The sequence below is a fragment of the Natator depressus genome, chromosome 22 (assembly GCF_965152275.1).
Source record: "Natator depressus isolate rNatDep1 chromosome 22, rNatDep2.hap1, whole genome shotgun sequence".
In the NCBI taxonomy this organism is placed as follows: Eukaryota; Metazoa; Chordata; order Testudines; family Cheloniidae; genus Natator; species Natator depressus.
The window spans coordinates 10766423-10782507 of NC_134255.1; the positions used below are offsets into that span (position 1 = coordinate 10766423).

The 16085-nt window shown below is 47.0% G+C and overlaps 1 protein-coding gene and 1 long non-coding RNA gene across 7 annotated transcripts in view; one reads left to right on the plus strand and one right to left on the minus strand.

The window, feature by feature from the left end:
• GRAMD1B (GRAM domain containing 1B) overlaps positions 1–16085 on the minus strand; it is a 159713-nt gene that overhangs the window by 112255 nt on the left and 31373 nt on the right. The gene's annotated exons all lie outside the window — the stretch shown is intronic.
• LOC141975980 (uncharacterized) lies at positions 1651–15475 on the plus strand. Its single transcript, XR_012636041.1, has 4 exons — positions 1651–1757; positions 9391–9481; positions 10628–10771; positions 14890–15475. It is a non-coding gene; the product is annotated as an uncharacterized LOC141975980 (long non-coding RNA).

The window sequence follows — 16085 nt, forward strand, 5'->3', positions numbered from 1 at the left end:
CTTCTGTGTAAGCTGGAGGTAAATGAGGGTGAGGGATGACAGACAACCGTGAAGGAAATACAGTAATACGGGCAATCTTACACGTATATAGCATCTTCCGTCCAGAAGAACATCACAGAATTTACGAACATTCTACAAACACAGGAACTGCAGTGAAATGCAGCCACCTCTGGGGTAAAACACTGTAGCTGTTCAACAGCACAAAACAACACTTCACAGCCATTTAAAGAAAGGTAGTGAAGAATACTAAAATTCATCTGAAAGAGGGAACTTAGTCAAGGGAAATATTTATTCAGTTGGAAATTTGGTAAAGGCAAAGGGGTTACACCCTTCCTCTTAGGAAACGCATTATGGGTTCCTCAACAACTATCAATGCTCAGGGCCTCAGATATACATCTCATTAAGCATAGTATTTCCAGCAACACAGCACACCCTAGCACAATGCTTGGGTATCTGGTTCAATACTACTTCAAAGGGAAGACGTTCAGCTTCATAATCACTAATATCACTTCCTGCAGCACCTGGTCTTTCCCATCTAAATTATGACACATCCCAACCATGCTTAGCTTCCAGGAGCTGCTGAGATCACATCACAATATGGGTTGCCAACTTTCTAATTCCACAAAACCGAACACCCCTGCCCTGCCCCTTCTCCAAGGCCCCACCCGCCGCTCGCTCCATCCCCCCTCCCTCAATTGCTCACTCTCCCCCACCCTCACTCATTTTCACCAGGCTGGGGCAAGGGGTGAGGGCTTAGGAGGGGAGTGAGGGCTCTGGGGTGCAGGAGGAGACTCCAGGCTGGGGCATGGGGTTGGGGTGCGGGGGGAGGCTCCGGCTGGGGGTGTGGGCTCTGGGGTGGGGCTGGGGATGAGGGATTTGGGGTGCAGGAGAGGGCTGGGGCAGGGGGTTAGGCTGTGGGGAGGGTGAGGGCAGTGCACGGAGCCTCCCTGGACGTCCATGCACCTCGGGGCCACAGTGACCTGCCAGCTGCTTCCGGGAGCCGCACAGAGCCAGGGTCCCTTTTCGACAGGGCATTCCACTTGAAAACCAGGTGCCTGGCAACCCTAAGCACAAAGCGATAGGGCTGCAGATATGGTCACCATATTTCAAGCCTACTCTACTGTCTAATCAAGTCACAATAGTGGCAGACCCATGCCTTAACACAGCTCCTGCTGTGAGCATTGGCACTGAGATACTAACAGTGCCATGCCCAGATGTGTATGCAAATCCCCCTCTCTGAACATTGCTGACACAGTTCATGACACACACTTCCGGGCCCATTTCTCCCCCCACAAACCCGCCCTGGTCTATTCGGCTGCATTCCTGTAGTGTGACGCCACTGTCCAATCTTTCCAACCCTTGGGAAAGCTGAACTTACAAACTGGCACGAGCAAAGACTACAAGCTGTGTTCCCGGGGGATGCAGGAACCTTGTACAAATGAGCGAGTGCATCTAAAACCTCAGCTCACTAGCTCACTTCCCTTCCCCATCTCCTTGTCACAATAAATTGCTGAGAGCCATTTCTGATCTGCAATCCAGTTTCCCGAGCCTAGGAATCCAACCTCTAAGGCACACTCCGGAGCAGCATTTCTCAAATGCAGCCACGGTGGCTGCTTGCGGCCACCAGGGGCGTTTCTTTTTCCGGGTGGTGGTTGGGGGGATGGGGACAAAGCATCAGCCCCTCCTGTGGGGCTGCAAGGAGAGGTTGGGCCCTGCACTTTCCTGAGCCACAAACGCCGGAGGAGCAGACAACCAGTGTGAGTTTCCCACCTTCCCAGGGGCGCTGGGGCTCAGGCTTCTGGCCTGGGGTGGCAGGCTCTGGCCCTGGGCTCTGACCATGGGGCTTTGAGCTCGGGGCTTTGGCTTTCGGGCTCCGGCCACTGGGCTTGGGGCTCACACACACCCTTATTGCCCCTGGTCCCCACTACTGCCCCCAGCCCCTCACCCATCCACCCCATCACTTCTGGCCTCCATTGCCTCCCTACCTACCTCCACATCCAAGGCTTAATTTGTGTCTTGGCTTGCCAGGGCTGAGTAAGTCCGCTGTGAAAAGTTGTATTTGTGTGTTTGTTAATATCGCTTTTCACTGCTTCCCCGCTAGCTAGTGAGTCTGCTACTGTGAAAACTGATATTAAGAATCATATAAATATCACTTTTCACAGAAGCAGACTTACTTGCTAGCAAATCTAAAAAAACCCCACAACCAAAAAAGCAAAAGAAACAACAACAAAAAGAGAAGAACATGCACAGCATCTTATATGTTTTTCTATTCTGTTTTGGTCCAGTAAAGAAGAGTAGACAACTGTACGTTGTTGTTATTATTATTATTATTGAGTCTGCAAAAAAAAAAAAAACACCCCAAACCAAAAACCCTACGTAAATAAATTCCTGTGATTTGGACATGGATATGTGCATATTTATTTCTTTTTCCTAAAGTTAACTAACTATTTTAGGAAAAATTGTCAGAGCGGCGACCAGGTAGTGGCCGCTCTCTGAGGCCACCAAAAACATTGTTGTGAGAACCCCTGCTTGCATCTCTCTTGATATACTACCGCCAAGCTGCCTTATCCAGCCTCCAAGCTGTCCCAGCTAATCTCTGCCCTTTCTGTGAGGGGCAAAGGCAACAAAGGGCAAGAGACCAAGAATTACTTAGCTCTTCCCTCCCCCTCAAAAATCCCCATAATGGACGACAGCATAAACTCTTTAAAGCAGGAAGACGTTACATCAGACCTCAAAGGAAAGTAGCATGTAAAGGTTAAAGGTGTAAAGCTTGGAAAGGAACTTATTTGTGAGACATGGCTCCTGTCCCTAACGTCCCCTGGCGCTAAGGCAGCCCCCAGAGCATCAGGGTGGGGAAGGGAGAAAGTAAAAGGACGAGTGAAAAAAGGAAGACGTTGCCAAGCGAAGCCACTTACACACAAGGAGGCCGGCAGCATTTCCATCCTACCTTTCCTGTCACCATATCAGACGCCTCCATGTTTTCTGCTTGGCCTATCAGTAAACAAGACCATCCAGGGGAGGGGGGAGGAAGGGAAAGTCAAAGATGAGGAGGAAGAAATGAACAATTTGACAGGCAGATGAGAATAAAAAGAAAGTTAGTCAAGAACAAGCCCCAGGCCTACCCAGCTGCCCCCAGACGGGAGGATAAGGAGAAAGCCACCCCAGAGGCTGACTCCTCTGCCCCTGTAAGCTCCCCTAACAAGATTCTGATTTAGACTCTTGGCTGGAGTCGGGCAAGCTGTTTCAGCAGGAGATGTGATTCATTTGCCCGCTACCCCCATGCCATCCAAAGGTCAAGCATGCTGCTGAGGAAGAGAGCAGCCTCCCATCTTCCTCTGCATTCTGAGCTTCTTCAGGGAGCACATAAGCAAATTGCCTTCCTCCTGGACAAGACAACATGCTGCTTCCCCTCTCTCATTCTATGGGAAGGGAAAGCAACATCAGGAATGTCCCACTGGGTACCAGAGAAATGTAGAGGGAGGAGAAAAGCAGAAGGATGCTGGACAGTACACGGGTACAGGAGTGGGATCTAATGGGTGCTAACTAGGAGGAATGCAGGGAGGAAGGAGGCAGCTTTAATGGTAAGAAGGCAGGGGGGAAAGCAAGACAGGTGCAGCGGAGATAGATGTAGGTGTAGGGATAAACCTGAGATGTTCTTAAAGAGAGATCGGGTGTAGGAAGAAAGTGTGATCATCCACACTCCACTGAAAACACTCACCTCACAATGATACTCAGAAAATTTTGGGGCCTAAACTGGGAACTCTTTGGTTCATATACATGGCTCTGACACTGAAAAATCATTCTGTAAGGTAAATTTGGCACAACAGCTCGAGTGTTGAAAGGCAGCTGTATCTGCAGAGGCCCCTGCCTTTCTGAGACAGGCCATCTGATTGGAGGAGCAGGATGACTTCATACAGCCCCATTCATCATTCGAGGTTTCCTGCCCAGCAGGGACAGCTTCTCCGTTCACAGTTATTGCAGTTTTCCTTTTTGGCCTACTTTACTACAGTAAATCAATCTGGATTGTATTAGCTGACCAGCCCAGGAAGGGATGCATACAACTGGCTGGATTCTGTGTCCTGCATCGTGCAGGAGGTCAGACTAGATGATCATAATGGTCCCTTCTGACCTTAATATCTATGAATCTATGAATGCACTAACCCTGGTAAACCAGGCAAACACAAGCAATCCTAGCAGGGGGTTAGGGAAAAGTGCTGCAGAATCAGGCCAATTTAAGTTGCCAAGGGCTAGAAACATCACTGTCTGAAGGTGTTCTCACTCTCTCGCGCTCTCTCACACACACACACAGATAATACAGCACACAATGTACACACATACACAGGGCACCACTGTATAGTACATCCAGACTACGGGACACTGGTAAACAATCTACAATGCCCTCACACAAACACGATTGCACAGTACACACAGACTATAGGACACTGATATACAATCTACAGAACACACATACCATCATGCAGTATATACACACACAACCAGGCACTAAAATATATCAGAGAGTCTGAGTACACCCCCATGCTGGGTTCACCAATATGCAGCATGAATCCACCCACACACCATATACACAGTTGTCAGTGCCTGGGGGCCTGCAGACAGACACTGATATTTAGATACCAACCCATAACCACATAATGCCGTCAATGGGCAGGATACACACACGCAACATTCAGAAACGTCATCACACCCCTGGCTGGTGCACAAGAAAGTACACGCATCTGTGTATAGTATTGCGCTCATGCACCTCAAGGAGTGTTTTTTTTTTCCTCTACAGCACGTGGCTGTGCATGTCTCACAGTACACCTACCCTGCTAAACATGGATGCACATGTGTACACAGGTCATGTTGTCCATTCTCCTGGTAATTCAGAACCATTTTCTACAGCATGTTCTCAGTGGCTGTATCTGGATACATAATAAAACACAAACACACACACACACAGAGTCATCCTCAATCACAAGCTCCAAAGGGAACACGTGGTTCCTACACCACCACTTTTTGTTACTGGCATGTTGATGCCTCCTCAGCACGGCTGCAGGTCTAATGCATCCTCATACTTTCTCATCTCCTCCCCCTTCCACCGCCTCCCCAGAAAACTTTTAAAAATGTTTAGCTGCAAAAGCTTTTTGGGGATAGGACTGTCCTTTCTGTCACCTGTCTTTACAATGCCTAGCATAATGGGGTCCTGACCAGACATGCCAAACCCGTGGAAAAAACACAGAAATTGGGCTTGTTTTTGGCTTAATTGGCTTGTGAGTTGCTTGTTGACTAGTTTTTGGATTGTAGTTTGCTACTTGTTTGGTTTGTAGCTTGTTGCTTCTTTTTTTTTTTTTATTGGCTCCCAGCAGGCAGGGACAAGGGGGAAGCAGGGGAGAGAGTCAGGGGTGCACAGTGGGCCCACCACAGTCCCAGACTCACACCGGGGGGATCTAGTCACATAGAGTGTTGGGGTTCTTAGGGATTGGCTTGTTTTGGCCTTGTTTTGAAATGGGATTAGCTTGATTTTTGGCTTATTGTGAAAGTCGGGGTGCTTATTTACCACATGAAAGTTGGCAACTATGGTCCTCACCCTTGACTGCGGCTTAGTATAGATAATGAAAACAACACAGAGCAACCAGGATACACTCAAACACACAAGCAGCAGGTACACACGCCCTGAACAAAAACAGGAAGGAGCCCCAGCAAACTGTGATCCAGAATTCCAACCCAGCCTGGCTTTTGAATTTCCAAAAGGAGTTGTGTTAACATTTTGGGTTCATTTCTGAAGCAACTGGGAGTGGTGGCAGATGAGTTAAGACCACACAATAGAGGCAACTGGAAACAGCAAGTGGTGAACATCCCCCAACGAAGCCCACTCTTAGGGTATTCTACACTACAGAGGCACAGGTGCAGGCATAGATACATCTTATCCTGACGGAAGAGGCACTCCTGTCACTGTAGATAATGCACTTCTCTGAGAGTGGTAGCTAGTTCAACAGAACAATCCTTCAATTGACCTAGCCGCATCTACACCGGGGGTTAGGTCGACCTAATTACAGTGTTCAGAGTGCAACATTTTTCATAGTTCTGAGTGACGTAGGTAGGTTGATCTAAGTTTTAGGTGTAGACTGGGCCGCATGAAATCAGAAGCCCAGTTTTGCAGATATAAGAGGATCAGAGAAACTTCTGGGAAGGATCCAGAGCTTCCTTCTGACCTCACCCCAGTGATGTCAATGGAGATACTCCTGATTTACCCCATCAAGATATCAGAATCAGGCTCCCCATCGTCTGGGTGCTTAACTAAATTGAACCTCCAAATGCTCTAAGGGTCATCCATCGCTAAGAGAGGAGTAGGGTAAATTTTCAAAGTATTCAGCTCAATTTTAGTCATTTAGCCCATGCTGACTTTAACAGGAGTTACAAACAACACCCAAAATGCCCCATCCCCTGTCCCTCCCCAGCTCCTTCGCCAGTCTCAAATGTCATATGCTCTATGCATTCCATGCAAGCACAGTTGGCTGTACAGACAAAATGCACATGTCCATTCTTAGATACACACACAGCCTTTATGGCCTGCTCTCTCAGGGATACATGACTGTAATCCAGCTGCTGCAAATGAATTATTCCTGTCCCAGTTCCACTCTTAGCAATCAGTAGGAGTCCAATGCTAATAATAAAGGGCTAATTGTTAGAGCATCCACAGAAGCAAAGCCAAAAGGCTTAGAGAGGCCGGCCATATCAGTCTCCTAGGATCTCTGTGCGCATGTGTGCACTTAGACCATAATGCTGTACATTGGCCCTGCCACTTTAAGTATAGCACTGCTTATCCAGTCAGTCACAGCTACAGGGGAGTCTGCACAACCCTGGGTGGAGCAAAAAGGACAGTGAAGTAGCAGGCGGCACAAAACAAAATCTAGTAGCAAGAGAATTGGTCAGAGGGAAAGCTACAAACAAATCAAAAGATTTCAAGGAGAGAGAAAGGGGGGAAATTATGCCTAGGGAGAGTGCAGTGTGGGTAAAGGAATACAGGGAACAGACATAACATAAGGGATAGGGACTGCAAGGACTACTAGGAAAAGATGCCTAAACTGCTGAATCCTCTCTCGAGTCAGTGTTCCGCAGTCCTGGAGTCTCTGCTGTCAGAGGAGGTTATCTGCAAGCCCAGCATCCCCAAAGTAGGATCCACCTCTATTTCCTCAGGGAAATTTCATGAGGGGCTGACTCTGGGCTTCGGCAGCCAGGAAATCATGTGAGGCTGTATTTGCGTAGAGAGTGAGGATGCATCATACGCCTACTGCATCATGGGAGCTGTAGTTGTTCTGTACTGCATGCTGGGTGGATGTCAAGCCATTTATTTCTGCACTAAATGAGTGTGGTGCTTGAAAAGGCATGTGTTACATCTGAGGGTCTCGAGAGAAGGGGTGGGAAACAAGACTTTCTCTCTTAAAAGTTGAGGTGATGGAGGGTCCTCGCAGAGGATAAAGCATGTCCTGCAACAGGAAGAAGGCAGGATATTTTCCTACGGATGCTGGGGAGAGCAAGGGGTCCTTTCTGAAAGAAGGAAAAAGCTCTTATTGGAGAAAGCAGAAAGGGTGGAATTTGAGACTTTTTATTTTTTTTTAAATTTATACCACTCAGATTTGAAACAGACTGATGACTATTTTCACACACAGTTTCACAGAATTTTCAATTTTTTGTTGGTTTTTAATCAGAAATTTGGGAAGGTTTGAATTTTGAAGCTACCTTTTGCTCTGGAGGGGTGCGTTTTCTTTCAGAAATGAGTTCATTCACATTGCAAAAGGAGCCTGGGTTCAAGAGAAAACTTCTTGAAACATAGTGGATTTTTCAGTGAAACAAGTCAATTTTTTTAGTTTGTAAATAAACGGAGCCCCCACCCCCGCCACTCAATTTAAACATTAAATGTAAATATTTTGCACACCTTTAGGTGGAAGGATATGATGTTTCAGGATTTATTTCCTCTTGGGGACTAGACAAAGCAGTCACTAATGTAATAGATCAGCTCTACTTTATGTTAGGCCAGAATTTTCCAGTGTCTAGTGATTTTGAATGCCCAAACTTGACACGCTATAAAGGGGCGTGATTTTCAGGTAGTGGTCAGTGCCCAGCCTCAGATAATCCTTTAAAGTGTGCCAGGTTGGACACTCAAGCATTGAAACCCTGAGAATCACTAGCCCCTTTCAAAGCTTTCACCTTAGTGCATAAAACAGACAGTAAAGTGATTAAACTAGTCTTTATACGGAGCCTGCATCCCATCTATGGGCTTGAAAAGGTTTCTGATACTGCACTAAGGGAAATTGCACCAAAGCAGCTTTCATAGGAATTGCCAGACTGGATCAGATACAAGGCTCACCTAGCCTATTCTCCTGCCCCTGACAGAGGTCAATACCAGATATTCCCTAGAGAAAAACCCTGCAGTATGCAGATATGAGGTAATCTTCCCTCGGGATTAGCTCTCATCCCTATCCCTAAGCATTAGAGATCAATTTAAGTCTTTTTAGGGCTGCAGAAGTAGGTGTCCTATGAAAGCAAGAGGAGTTAATACAAAGAGACAGAAATAAATGGAAAGGGCTACAGGAAAGAAAGTCCTGGAACATATACAAAGACTTAAATTAGGGGAGTTGTTGTAGCCGTGTCGGTACAAGGATATGAGAGAGACAAGGAAGATGAAGTAATATCTGGTTACTTTCTCCAGACCTGAGGAAAAACTCTGAAGCTTGTCACTTCCACCAACATAAGTTGGTCCAATAAAAGATATTACCTCACCTACCTTGTCTCTCTCAAGTTAAGGGAGACTTTTGGGATATTTGCTAGCTAAGCCTTTTTTTAAGGGATGCCAAAAGATATTCTCTGGAGCACTAGTTCAATTCTGGGAACCATGGTGGATATTTAGTTGAAACTGAGAAGGATGGCTGATTTTTACAGAGACATAGAAACAATTAGAATCGAAGTGGGAGGGTAAAGAAAAAAGGAGTGGTGATTTTTATAGGTATAAAGAGAGGCAAGAGTCTGAGGGTAGTGGAAATGGGGAGACTATAATGGGCACTGCAGAGACAGTTTGAGGTGAGAAGAGGTTAAGAGGTGCAGAATGAGTTTGGTTTGGGACAGGATAATTTGGAGGCAGGAGGGATGTGTTTGAAGGAGAGTCACAAGGTGAATGACTGGAAAGGAATTAAAAGAAAGGAACAAAAGAAAGCCCACTGACCCATCACTTCAAAGCCTGAAGGGAGAGAAGAGCAGGGGACGGATGGGTTAAATCTCAAGACACAGGTTGGATTGGTCCTGAACCCAGTTTCCCAGTTTTGGGAGGGGGGGACTGCTGTCCATGGGTGCACAAGTCCATTAGCTCATTATCACAAAAAATTTTCTCAGCAGCTCCAGCCTGGGTCATCTCAATGCTGAATACCTAGGCTAACACGGGACAGATCTTCCAGCAGGATAAGGACGACAGTGATGGAACAGTGAGGTAAGAGACACGCTGCCCCCTGCATCCTCCATGTGTTATAGCAGGCAGCAAACATGGAATGTAACATTCGAAGTATTTTCACTTCTCAGGAACTTCACTGTCCTGTTCACCAGCCAAGGGTGCAGGTAGGCAGGACCTTTGGGATAAATGCCTCAGATTCTGAGGGGACCCACATGAAGCAACCGGCAGCAGGTGGCAATGCAGCACATGGCTGATGACTGTCTGTTGAGGTGGCATGCCTAACTCCCTTGACAGAAGTCGAAGGACTCAAGGGCCCTTGAATAAAGCCCATGAGGAAGGAGGAGGGGGCCTGGAAGGAAGGTTAGCTCCAGGACAGAAAGAGGATGCCTGAAACTTTGGAGGATCCAAGCCCCCTGCCGAATCCCTCAATCCATCCCATGGGGAGCACATTTCAACATTGTAAATAAAAGAAAAGGAAGGAGGGTAACGAGCCTGCTGCAATGTGAACTACTATGGGTTGCGGGGGAGAGTGTGAACAGTGCAGCAAGGTCCAGGGAGGGGTTAGGGCCAACGTGCAAAAGGCAGCAGGAGAAGAGTCTAGCAAGAGCCAGCCAGGTAGAAAGGGAAGGAGACTGGTTAGTATTGATTACAATGGCTGACCTTGTTATGGAGCATGGTGTGACACATGCTGCCATCTTATCACTGGAACACTCACAAATACTCTGCAGCAGGCCAGGAAACAAGTGCAAAGGAAGGAGGTGGAGGAGGAGGAATACACAGCTCACAACGAGCACTTACACAAGCACAGTCACCTGCAGGGGTAGGGAGGTCTGTCCGTGCTCCAGTATGCTCCCCAGAAACCTTCACAGAATTGCAGCAACTGTCTCCCAGCAATCAGGGAGAGATGCTGCCAAATCCACAAGGAGATGGAAATCCCGGCGCGGTTACACAAACGCAGCACTTTTGGGGCGGAAGCAGCACAGAGATGTGGCCTCAGATCCCGCCATGGACAGATGCAATTCCACAACTATGATGGTTCTGGGTTGTTTTGTTTTTTAGGCACGGGTGTTTTGGCCCCAGAGGGAAAGAGACATGATTAGGCAGATGAAAGGACGATGATGGGGAAATTTACAAAGGATTTGTGCTATGTGCAAAGAGCCACCGATCTCTCTTCTCTGTTCTCAGATTTCTTCTCGAGGGAGAACCAATTTTCAAGGCACAGCTGCCTTCGGGTCTCTGCCGAACTTGCTGCTGCTGCCACCACAAGATAAGATGCAAAACCCGGAGAGATTAGAGAAGAATTTTGGACCAGAACCAAAAGGATCTGAGGTTAACAATAATCAGAATCAAATTCTCATAACTGAGATTAACCAACATTAGTATTTCTTTCAAGCTAACCTCTTCCCCAGAGTGAAGCTGTCGAATCTAAACTGCTTTTTCCACTTGTGTCCAGAGCAATGCAATGAAGGGCCAACTTGAACCTTGGCAGTGCTGATAGCAATGTGTTTTTTCATGGATGAAAGCAAGGATGCTAGGACACTCAGAGGAAAGCCCCAGTTAGGTTTGTAGAGGGAGAGCCAGAGGGAAAATTGACCCAGTACTGCTGATGCATCAGAGGGGATTCTTTCTTCTCCTTCCTCCTCCTGCCTGGGATTCTAATCCCCCAAGTAAGAGAGGCAGCTCAGTGCAAACTCGAGTCAGCGAGGTGCATCCTGCACACTTTCTCTTTGCCTTCTGCTTGCTGACTCATTCACAAGAACTGCTCTCCCCTTCCCTCCACGCAGCCAATCAGAACATGGCTGGCTCTCATCCCTATGGACACGTGGGCTGGCCTAATCACTTCCAGTAACCCCCAAAGCGAGACTAGAAGGTTAGGACCTCACGTGACGAGAAGCAGTGCAAGGAAAGAGGAAATTTGATGCCAGGATTTTTCCCTAGGAAAAATCAAAAGCTCTTGGAATGTCCCTCTGTACTATGATCTCCTTGCTGCCCTGACGGGCACTGGGAAAGGGTTAATGTCATTGATGTTGAAGAACATGCTCTTCACGGATTTTGACAATGGACAAGTAGACGCTTCAGGAGAGCAGCTAGCAAGAGGAGGCTTTATATTTAAAGGTACAGCAGTGAACAAATTTGGCTTAAAAAAGAAACATAAAATCTCACTGGAAACTTGAAACACTCTGCAATGGGATACTTCTACCAGTCTGGGTCCTAAGAGGACCCCTCAAAGATAGGTTTGGCAGGGACACTAAGTAGTAACAAAGCCCATCACCTTCATTTTTTCCCATGTCTTCTGCAGTTTAGAACCAGATAGGGAGGAGGGTTAAGTGGCTTAAGGCTCAACCTTTTCCTTTCTGAGCTCCCCCGCACCCCCAATATGCTATAATAGCTCCAGGGCCCAGTGGGGGTGGCTTAGGGCTCTGGGCTTCAGCCATAGCAGGGGGCTGTGGATCCACAGTTGAGCTGATGGCTTAAGGAATAGAGTACAGCTGGCATGGGTTCTCCGGGGGGGCAAATACTTCTGTGCCCTGTTTGGTGATGTGTATTTTTTTCCAGGTTGGAGAAAGTTCATACAATATTTTTCAGTTATTATTTTCCATTTGTTTCTGAACCTCTTTCTGCTCTTCCTGCTGGGTCTGGAAGATGAAGTGCATCCAGGCTCTTGTCACAACCTGGCCCAGTACTGCACTGTACAGACATCAGTTTGTTAGAAGTGGACCCTATTGCTGGGTCTGGGTAGAGTCAAGTCACTGTGTCTAGCTCTGGGACTCAAAAAAAACACACTTCCTGGCTCAGACCTTTCATCTAAGCCCTTCCTTGGAACATAGAGCTCCGCAGTCCAACTGCCATAGTCCCCAAAACCAGTGCCTCAGACCTCCCAAGACCCCTAGTTGCTAACACACTTTCCCTCAGAGTTCCTCCTAGCTGGGCATTCTGGCTTAATCCCTGTTGGGAAAATGTGGCAGGAAAGGAAGGAACATGTTTCTTAACCACAGACCCCTTACTCTTAAAAAATCCTGGAAAGCTACAGATCTCTGGAGAAAAACAGAAGTCCTAACACGCCCCTCCCCATGCCTGATCTCCCCCATCTAAGAGTACAAGCTCTGTCAGTATTCAGGCTGGCCAGAGTCCCTTCTGCCCTCCCTCTCTCCTCCATGATCTGCTTATGTGTGGCAATGATCAACCCCTCTCCTTTTCAGAGCAGCAGCCCCTCTTAAATACAGTCTCTTTCCTTTTGCTATGTGTACAGGGTGCAAAGTTGCCACTCCACCCGCCATGCCAATGTCCCTGTGTAGGAAATCCATTGTTCCATGAGGTTGGGCCAGCAGCTAAGAGACCATCAAAACTGATAGTTCCAGATTGCTCTGTGATGATCCTTCAACAAGGTGTCAAGTACCTTTCCTGAGCAAGGGAGATGTCTAGAATGCAATTCAGTAAAGTTAGCTATGTGTTCAGCACATAATACAAAATGAAGATTACAATACAAAATTGAGGTCATAATTTGATACAGACATATCCCACTCTGTCATACCTCTCCTCTGGAACTTCCATCATGACTGAATGCAGGAAGTAACAGCAGTCTCATGAGGAAAGGTTGCTCTTACAAGATTTTCACCCCCAGAAGTTTGGATCAGCATCCAAATTTTTGCACTGCTCATCTGCACAAAACCCCAGCACCAAATGTCTTGGAGCTTTGCAAAGACTAAGGTCTTTTCCTTTTGAGCTACAAATAAATACTTGTCACTGCCCTTTCGCCTTCAATATTGTGTGAGAGACTTATCCTGAATACCTAGTTATTCCCTGGTAGGGACACCAATTACAAAGGATATAGATACACAGATTTCCCCAGCGCTCTGCATCTTTATCTCTTGTATGTGGTGTATCTTTGCCTAAGCCCAGCTTTGCAAACATTTATACGCTTTGGTGACACACAGCACACAGAGCATGTAAGAGGCAATGGCAAGCATTTGTATGTTGCCCATAAAATTGGGGAACACTGATTTTGCAGGGGCACTGCACACATAAGGGGACAAGCTGTGCACAGAGCTGCCAGTGGTCTGAAAACGCTGAGGTTTCTACTAGCGGCAGGTGAATCTGAAATGTCTGGATGGTTTCGTTTGGAAAAGCACCCCAAAACTTTGTGTTCTCCTCTTCTTCCTCTACACAAGTAGAATGGAAACACAGGGAGAATGATCCTTTGTTTATGAGGTGTCTCACACATTTGAGCCATGTTCTGATCGCCATGAACACACAGGGCGTGCATATACAGGTGCTGGGGGGAGAAAATACAGCATTTTGCCAAACTTCCTTTTATCTCAAAAAAGTGCAGTTTGGGTTTGCTCTCAGGTTTGGGTGGGGTGGAGGGGACTTTACACTTCCCGAGCTACCTGCTCTACTTCCATTCTCCTTAATGGCCCTTATCCCCTTAACATAGTTCCATGTGCCTCCCAAATACCCCACCTATGGATCCCAAGGCAGGTAGCTTGCTTGGGACAGGTCAGCTTGGATTCACCCCTAAGGGAGATGAGTGTGCTGTAAACAAGGGGCTCTGAAGGGATCCATAAGGACAACAGCACCTTCCAGCCAGATGGAGAAAGCTATTCCCAGAAGCTCCTCCCTATTCCCTCCTGCCCCACCACGTGCTGAAGTCCCAGGGAAAGCTGTAGCAGCAATACTGTCAGCAGCACTAGCTGTGACCCTCGGCTCAGGCAGAGGGAACACATTCTGATGAGCCATGCAGAGCCCACTCAGGGAATGAGCTTCGCAGGCACTCAGCTATCAGCCAGGGCTTTGAACAGCAGAGCAGGCTCTGATCAACCAATTCTGTACTGGGGTCCAAATGTTGCTGTAATTTGAGGTGGGGACAGAACCAGAAAGTGACTATGCACAAGTGGGCCTTTAGTATCTGCTCCCTGCCATCTGCCAGTCCTATCTGCTGATTTTACTGACATCACGGATCATTTTAATCCTTTTAGCCCTTCAGAGCTTGTACCTACCTAGCTATCCCAGAAGCATCGGAGAATCAATATAGCTATGCAATTTTACTCTGCCTCATCTCCAGCCTTGTCGGCTAAGTTCTGATTGCAGAAGTTTTATTGCTGTGACTAGGCAGAAATGGCCCAGCTTCATTTTCACCTCCCAGGAGGAGTTTGCAGCGTTGGCAGCTTAGAGTGGGAACTTTTTGACTTTTTAAAACTGGGGGTGTTTGCTTCAGAACTCACAAAGAGGTTAAGGGCCAGGTTCTTGGATGGGACCATCTTTGTGTTTCGTGTTTTTACAATTAGACCAGGGTGAGCGTTGTTATTAATCCTCTTTGTGTTAGCAATAGGCTGGGTGAGGAAGCAGGCAACAAAAGGCATTGTGGATAGCGTAAAATGGGCTAGCGGAGATGAGTTCCACGGCCTTGACTTTGCCAATGACATTGCCTTATTATGCCCTTCCGTCAGAGGCGGAACAGGAAGCAGCAAAACCTGGACTGAAAGTAAATGCAGAGAAAACCAAGATTACAAAGGTGGAAAACTGGACTACAGATGCAAAGGTGCACATGGATGGAAAAGAAATCGAACAGGCAGAAAAGTTCTGCTACTTGAGCAGCGTGATGACACTTGATGGTGGCTGTGATAAAGATATTCATATGAGATTAGGAAAACAAACACCACTTTTGGAAGGATGAACCACCTCTGGACAACCAGAGGCCTCCACACCAAACTAAAGATCAGATTAAACCATGCAACTGTACTGAGCACGCTGCCGCATGCAGCAGGGACTTGCCCAATGACAATAGCTAACAAAGAGAGATTGGAGGCTGCCCACCACAGATGGCTGAAGAAGACATGACACATTTCATGGAAAGATAAAACTGCAAATGCGAGAGGAAGGGAGCTGAGTGGGCAGGACATGTTAGAAAATATCAAAGGAAGATGGCTGAAGTGGTTGGGATATGTGCAATGTATGGAAGATGGGAGACATGCTACGCAAGCATTGAATTGGGTACCTTTTGGGAGGAAGGAGGAAACAGAAAGCGAGGAACACCCAGGAAGAACGGGCAGAAGACAGTGACAAATGTTATTGAATGTGTTGGCATCACCTGGGAAGTAGTACCACAACTAACGAGTGACCATAATCAGTGAACGAAGTGGACTGCCTGATGTGTCAGTGGCACAGAATGAACTAAGGTATAAAGGTAAGGTAAGGTTTGTACAGCGCCTAACACAATGCAGTCCTGGTCCTTGACTAGGACTCCTAGGTACTAACACATACACATCAATAATAATAATGGGCCCTATATTTTGGCAACTGCAAAAAAAATGAAGGGCCCAAGTTTGAAAATGCAACTATTTGTGTCTGCAGCTTAGGACTGCCCCTGATTCCAGGTGCAACCAGAAACTTAGATATCAAGTGACCCAACGAGCTGCAATTATTTGTGCCGGCAATTTGTCCCCACAAAAGAGAGAAAAAAAAGAGTGTCCTGCTTAAGGCTGGGCTGGAAACGTGACCCTGAATGTAGAACCCCACAATATCATTTTGATAGTGTCACTTTTCTAGCTATAATTATCAAAAAAACCTGTCTCTAAATATGGTCAGCAGGTAGAATTTAATTACACAACTGCCCTTCTGCACATGCAAACAGGCAGACACAGGA